General features: G+C 38.9%; 1 pseudogene; it reads left to right on the top strand.

Moving 5' to 3' along the window:
* Positions 1 to 1,288: 1,288 nt before the first annotated feature.
* On the top strand, positions 1,289 to 4,963 carry LOC117457459 (extracellular calcium-sensing receptor-like; annotated as a pseudogene).
* The last annotated feature ends 3,421 nt before the right edge of the window (positions 4,964 to 8,384 follow it).

Here is an 8,384-nt window from a genome sequence, read left to right as displayed (position 1 = left end):
CCACTCTATAACCAACCAAAACCGATCGCCGGTCCATCTTGTTTTTGCCATGAGAATAGTTTGGGCAGCGTGAGAGCGTGAGATTGAGAGTGAAAGCGTGTGTCACACGCCAGATGCGTGAGAGTTGGCAACCCTGCCATACTGTTAGGCTTTGACAAGAACTTCACAATAACATACAAGTGAAAAATAAAAGTGATAGAACATTTACCAACGTTATAGTATTGGTAATGTTTCACAATGTGTGCATGTCAGTGGTGAACCGTGTCTATCACAACTGGACCTTCTGTAGACACACACACACCCTCCGCTGCCACCGCCGCGCCCCCCACCGTTATAATGTCCGTCTTTTCACTGAATTGTCGTCTTGAAAAGGGTACTCACAACAATTCCGCAACAACATCATCTTCACCTGTTGCACTTGCCATTTCAACGTTAAAAACAATAAAATGGCATATGAATTCCTTCTTGGCATTTATCTAGATCCTCTGTCTCGAGCCACTGAACTACCGGGCCTTCTAAAATACCTTGGAACCGAGGAAAACTCTGAAAGAATACGCCCATTGGCTGCAAATCAATATATGATTGGCTGATCAAACTGTCAATCCAAAGGTATGCTCTCATTCAGTGCAACGGCCAGAGCATTCTATCAAGGATATAGAATACCTTGGTTGAAGAATATTCTACCCAGAGACCCAGACAAATATCTGATTGGTTGCTTTTATTGTCTAACACAAAACCACTGAAATGCGTAGTGCATGGACCGAGAAGGACAAACAAATCAACATAACACTGTAATATTACAGATCAACAACACAGATACGATTCTAATTTATTCATTTTATGTACGTGTTATTTATATAATTAAATTGATTTGTTGTTTGTTTTATCTGAGTGTTCCAGGGTATTCTCTGAATACCTTGAAGGCCCTGACGGTTCGTCACTGGTGCATGTTTATATAAAAGTTATTTCATTTGGAGGAATAAAAAGTGTGCAACCCTCTGACCTTTGAATGTTCTTCCTATGTTTGACGTGTAAGTGCATTAGCAAATTAATAATGCTCTATTTGTTTAACTACTGAGAGTAGTAGTGCAGGAACTCTCAGGTAGGCTTATCCACAGAGATAAAACATCAATGTTCCATTATTCTTTCCCAAGTTTCTCCAAAATATATAAATACAAGTGTCCAATTTAAATTTACATTGGGGTTCATGTGATGCCAATGAATTGTTTTGGCTCACTCAAACAGTATGTCATCCACACAGAGGTGGCCAGAGCAGGGATGGGCACTCTTACATCTGTTGCTGATGGCATCTTTCTCTCAGGCTGAGGAGCCAGTGTGCACACAGAGAGGGGACCCTGAGATCCCTCGGATGTTTAAGGATGGGGACATAATGTTGGGGGGAATCTTCTCTTTCCACAGCAGCTGGAAGAACAGACGGGATTCCTACATGGACAAACCACTGCCACTGCAATGCACCAGGTAACAGTATACCATATCAATATTTTGCTTCACATTTGCAAAAGGTTATAACATTGAATATTTAAATGAAGATATACTCCTGTTGTGTGTGATGTTATCATCAAATACTTCCATGTACTGTGCCACTCTTTCTACTGCATGGACTTTTTGTAACTAATTATTATTAACTGTTTGCATCAAGCTTGGATTTCAGAGGGTTCCAGTTTGCCCAGGCTATGCTATTTGCCGTAGAGGAGATTAATAACAGCACCTATTGCCTGGCATCTCTTTGGGCTATAGGATCTATGATTCCTGTGGCTCAATTGCCAAAAGTGTGAGGGTTGCATTGGCTTTTGCAAATGGTAATGAAGTTGTATCACAACCCTCTGAAGTACCATGTACAAGACCTGCCCAAGTGCAGGCCATTATGGGAGAAACTTCTTCCTCTCCTTGCATGGCTATGGCTACTGCCATCGGATCCTTTCATATTCCAATGGTGGGTAAGATTCTTTGATATTATTAATATTCAACTATTGCAACTATGTATAGCAAAAGGGATTGTAGTTGGCTGTATAACTATTTTATATCCTGAATCTTTAACTTGGGATATAACTTGTTTTTTTCTTTTAGATCAGCCACTTTGCTACTTGTGCCTGTCTCAGTGATAAATCCAAGTACCCATCCTTCCTCAGAACAATACCCAGTGACTACTACCAGAGCAGAGCCCTGGCACAGCTGGTGAAGCATTTTGGTTGGACTTGGGTAGGAGCTATTAGAACAAATGATGATTATGGAAACAACGGTATGGCCACATTCACAGAAATGGCCCAGCAGCTTGGCATCTGTCTTGAGTACTCTGTGTCCTTCTTTAGAACCGATCCACCAGACAAAATACAAAAGATAATTGACATTATCAAGGCTTCCACTTCCAAGGTGATCATTGCTTTCCTCTCCCACAAGGATTTGGATGTGATACTACTTAATCTTTCTCACCACAACTTGACTGGGTACCAGTGGGTAGGCTCTGAGAGCTGGATCTTTGATTCACAAATTGCAACCGTGGATAAGCGTCACATTTTAGACGGTGCTATAGGCCTGTCCATCCCCGAAGCACATGTCAGTGGCATGAGGGAGTTCATGTTGGATGTGAGGCCGCTCAATGTATCTAGTAACGAAATGTTTACAACGTTTTATGAGACGTTATTTAGTTGTAAGTTCAAGCAGTCAAAGTCTTCATCAAGAAATCAGAAAGAATGTACTGGACGTGAAGATTTGACTGAAGTTCAAAACAGCTTCACCGATATGTCTCTGATGCCTATCTTTAACAATGTCTATAAAGGAGTGTATGCTGCGGCCCACGCACTTCATTTTATCCTCAGCTGTAACAAAACATGTAACGCCAAGGTGCAGCTAGATCCATTTACGGTGAGTTGAACACCAATGTTACTGAAGTTTTTACATTAACTCACATCAACAAGGAACATGTTTACAATAACGTAAATTAAACTTTTGCTGTCTCTCATGCTTTTAAAACACTTGGACCACAACACATTCTTCAAATTATGTTCTGCATTGACAGATATTTGTTTTTCAGATTTTACAGCACATAAGAACTATTCAGTTTAAAACAAAGGAAGGAGAAGAGGTTTACTTCAATGAAAATGGAGACCCAGCAGCAAAGTATGAAATTATAAATTGGAAGCCAAGAGAAAATGACATTGTGGAGTTTGTCACAGTTGGCTTTTATGATGCATCTTTACCTGCAAACAAACAGCTACATCTGCAAAATGAGTCTATAACTTGGACACAGAACTCTCAACAGGTAAAATACCGTAAGATCACTGTCGTTGCTAATTACAGTCTTTTTGTTTCATTATAAATATGAAATTGACACAGTTAGTCATGCACGTCATAATGTATGTTTTTTAAGCATCAACATTTTAAATAGAAATATAAAAAGGCAACACAGTAATCAAAGTGAAGGCCGATCTTTTTCTTTCTTCTCATAGTCGATTTGATCCCACAGGTGCCTGTGTCAGTTTGCAGTGAAAAATGTCTTCCAGGAACTCGCAAGGTTCTCCAAAAAGGAATGCCTGTCTGCTGCTATGACTGTATAAGATGTGCAGAGGGAGATATCAGCAACATTACAGGTGTAGTTACATAAATGCAAGACAAAACATGTATCGTTCATTTTAAGAAATTGCAGTGGGTTTTTGGGGGATTTCAAAACCATGCAGTCCTTTAAGAAGAAAAAAACACAATATCGTTACATAACAAATGATACATAATGAGACAGAATTCTGAAGTCAGCTATATAAATATATGCAAAAGTCTTCCTAAGGATTAATGCATTATGTCAAAGCACCAATGTAAAATAAATGTTTCTACTTCAAGTCTAAAAATAAATAATTTCATTATTCATAGAAATTCATAGAAATCCCTGGGAAGATCTTGTGATTGTACAAATAAGCAAAACATGTTATATGATTATTATGTGCTGTACTGTCTTGTATGCATAGAAAATATGCAACGTAGGGACAAATACAAAGTTAAAAAATAATTATACATAATGTTTACCACATTTTTATTTTTTTCAGATTCTGTCACCTGTGTGCGGTGTCACCCTGAGTTCTGGTCAAATGAAAGAAGAGATGCCTGTGTAAAGAAGGAGGCAGAGTTTCTGTCATACGAAGAGATTATGGGAGCGCTGCTCACTGCAGCATCCTTATTTGGAACATGCATCACAGCTGTTGTGGCATTCATTTTCTTCAGATACAGGAAAACTCCAATCGTCAGGGCTAACAACTCTGAGCTGAGCTTCCTGCTGCTCTTCTCCTTGACGCTATGTTTCCTGTGTTCTCTGACCTTCATTGGTCGGCCCTCAGATTGGTCTTGCATGCTGCGACACACAGCATTCGGCATCACCTTTGTCCTCTGTATCTCTTGTGTTCTGGGGAAAACTATAGTGGTGCTAATGGCCTTCAGGGCTACTCTTCCAGGCAGTAATATGATGAAGTGGTTTGGGCCTGCTCAGCAGAAACTAACTGTTCTGGGTTTCACTCTAATACAAGTAATGATATGTATCCTCTGGTTAACAATTTCTCCTCCTTTTCCTTTTAAGAATTTTAAAGACTTCAAAGACAAAATAATCTTAGAGTGTGCTTTGGGCTCAGCTTTGGGCTTTTGGTCTGTACTTGGGTACATAGGACTACTGGCCATTTTATGTTTCATTCTTGCTTTTCTGGCTCGGAAACTGCCTGATAACTTTAATGAAGCCAAGTGTATCACCTTTAGCATGCTGATATTCTGCGCTGTATGGATCACTTTCATCCCAGCGTATGTAAGCTCTCCTGGAAAGTTTAGTGTTGCTGTAGAGATATTTGCTATTCTGTCCTCCAGTTTTGGACTGCTCTTTTGTATTTTCATCCCAAAATGTTATATCATCTTACTCAAACCAGAGAGGAATACAAAAAAATATATAATGGGAAAGGGAGCCCTAAAATAATGATGGAACCCTACAATTATATTTGTTTATTTTAGTGTTTCCAACTGTGAGTTATTTTACTGTGTAATGTAGCATATTGAGATGACTCCTTTTAATAGAATGCAATGTACCATAATTTCAACCAATATGTATATATGCAAATAACAAAATAATACAATTATATGCAGACCCAAAATACCAATCTCCTATGTGATTTCAGATTAATTGCCAGAAATTGTTATTCAAATATTAAAATCAACATTGTCTCGCATAAAACATTTGACTAATCTTAAATTTCATCTCGTCTCCTGAGACTTATTTTCAAGCAGGAAAATGCCCTTCTTGTTATTGATGGTGTATAAAGGGGTGTCATGAGCTCTCACGCAGATTGGCGTGACCTGAAGAGCACAGCCATGTGCTAACTGAGGCCGCTCCTTTTGGTTCTGCTAATGGGGAAGAGGGACTCTGTGTGCTGACTGCAAGACTCAGCACAACCGCCTGAACTGTTCCAAGATGGTGACCTTGTTATTGGAGGCATTTTTTCATTCTGCACAAGGCAGGATTACGTAATTAACACATTTCAGACAATTCCAGGAGTACGGAAATGTAAAAAGTATGTATTGTTTGGCATATTTTCAACGTCATATTATGTTCATTGTACTGTATTTGAGACTCAACACAAATGCATTATTTTGTTCTATCTTTCACAACACCCTAGCTTCAATTTTTGAGAATTCAAATGTTCTCAAGCATTGATTTTTGCTATCAATGAGATCAACAAATATCCTGACATGCTCCCTAATGTTAAACTTTGCTACAGTATCTATAATAACTGTGGAACTATGGACATACTGAGAGCTGCACTGGTACTGGTGTCTAATTTACTGCAGATCAACCTCAGGCTATTTCCACTCGAAGCGCTTTAACAAACAAACAAACTTCCTCTGAAGTTCACAGTGTCCCCAGCCTGCCTCCACACCTGTCCCCTCAGGCCTGTTGCATCATGATAATCATAATTATGCCCTGGAGGATTTGACCATGATGTTGACTTTCGATAAAAAACTTTCCACCCTGAAGTAAAGAAAGGAAGACTCATACTTTAAGTTTATATGCTTATGTTTTAAAACCTTTGGAAGCAATTAAGTTAGATGTCAAATCATTCCTAGATAAGACCATACTCAGGTTGCCAACTTTGGGTACCTGGCTGGAGTGAGATTTTGATATCATGGGTTTAATTACACATATGCGCACTAAATGACTGCTATCTTGTCAGCAGCGGGACCTTAGCATATATATAGTATATATATACAATATATACAAATATACAATATTGGACGCAGACTATAAAGGACACAAAGTTTCATTCACTAATGAAAGTCAAACATGTTTGTTTCCACTGTTTTATTGTGTGCCTGTCGCGATAAGCAATTCATTGACTTATCGTACAATAAATAAAAATGAACTCGATAAATTGCCATTTACAGGAGGATGTGACTAGCAGTTTGAAAGGATGTACTTGAATTATTATTATATTATCATTATTTCAGTGGTCTAAAATGGTCATACAACGGTGCCGACAATATTATCGTTTATCGCAATAATTTCCGGGAAAATGTATCCAACAAAATGAATTATCGTGAGAGGCCTATAGATGAGAGTAACACCTACGTCACTTCCGGGCAACAATTACGGCCCCACCCACTTTTGGGGGAAAACAACGCTGTCATTTGAATGTCGGTCAATACAAATTCTGAAGTTTTTGCCAATCCGATCAAATTTTTTTGAAAACCGTGGATTTTCAGATCTTCAAAGAGCCCGATTACGATGGCCAGTCAGGCATACAATTACATTCGATCATTGGTAATCGACAATCGGTCTTGATATATGGTTAAATTAAAATCAGTAGGCGAGGCTGTAATTTCTCCAGCTGTTACTCTCATGAGCGAGGCGGAATATAATAGTTTTATCATGCCAAAAAGCTGCTGTGTCGTTTATTGCACCTCAAACATTAAACATAATCAAGAGTTCAGTGTTTCTGTACTTCCTCTAAGAATAAAGGATAGTAAAAGAAGAGCTCTGTGGCTTCAGGCTCGATCGCCATTCAAATGACAGTGTTGTTTCCCCCAAAAGTGGGTGGGGCCGTAAAGTGACGTAGATGTTACTCTCATCTATGAAAATCGATAGCCTACTGCTATATTTAACCATATATTGAGCCCGTTCGTCGATTTCTAATGGCTTAATGCAATTGTTTGCCTGTCTGGTCATTGTAATCGGGCTCTTTGAAGATACAAAAATCTCCGTTTTTTTTAAATCTCTGATCGGATTGTCAAAAACTTCAGAATTTGTATTGACTGCCGTTCAACTGACAGCGTTGTTTTCCCCCAAAAGTGTACTCTCATGAGAGTAACAAATGCGTCACTTCCGGGCAAAAATAAGGGCTCCGGCCACTTTTTGGGGAAAACAAAGCTGTCAGTTGAACGGAGGTCAATACAAATTCTGAAGTTTTTGCCAATCCGATCAGAGATTTAAAAAAAACGGAGATTTTTGTATCTTCAAAGAGCCCGATTACAATGGCCAGACAGGCAAACAATTGCATTAAGCCATTAGAAATCGACGATCGGGCTCGATATATGATTACATTTAAAGCAGTAGGCGATCAATGTCCATTCAGTCTGCCGGTGGACGAGTGGACAAATGATCTGACTCAATGGCCTGAGGTGTCATATCCTGACATCTATAACTACCTCATTTAATCTCCAGGTAGTTTGTATAGGACGTCATCAAGACACATTATTTATCCGTTTTAATAATCTGTCCAATTTGCGTTACTGTGTAAATAAATACACTATAAATATGTGTTATACAATAACGTGTTAAATAGGGGGTTTACCAAGCTAATTAATGATAGCATCTAGTTATAGGTAGGGTTGATCATTGACGATTTTATGTTATAGCCTATCTTTATAAATTCAGTAAATATACCACAACACAGTACGACAATATTTTAACATACACAGTTCATCACAATAGCAAAATTCAGTCTTTATTAATTAACTTTCTGGATTGCCCATGTTTGTACTACTAATGTTTTTTAAATGTTTGTAGATGTGACAGAGCAGGTTTAGAGATTTGTGTCTGCTAACTTGTCCTCTAGGGATTTACACAGCAAGTTCAATGAAGAACATCAGGTATCTGGAAGCACATACCTTATTTACCAGTGGCTGGGTGGATGTGGTTCTTCACCACAAACCCTGTGCTGACACAACAGTCTTCAAGACCCATGTAAAGCCATCATGGAGAGTTTCAGATAAACCCCACAACACCTGGGTTGCTGTTAACAAGACTGGAGAGGTCACTGCTGCTCACTGTGATTGCATGGCAGGGTAAGCTGACTGCATAACACTAATAGTACAGTCACAATGCCACCTATGTAATCCTTCAG

The sequence above is a fragment of the Pseudochaenichthys georgianus genome, chromosome 13, assembly GCF_902827115.2.
Source record: "Pseudochaenichthys georgianus chromosome 13, fPseGeo1.2, whole genome shotgun sequence".
Classification (NCBI taxonomy): domain Eukaryota; kingdom Metazoa; phylum Chordata; class Actinopteri; order Perciformes; family Channichthyidae; genus Pseudochaenichthys; species Pseudochaenichthys georgianus.
Note: the sequence above shows the minus strand (reverse complement) of the source record. Positions and strands in the feature narration are given on the sequence as shown.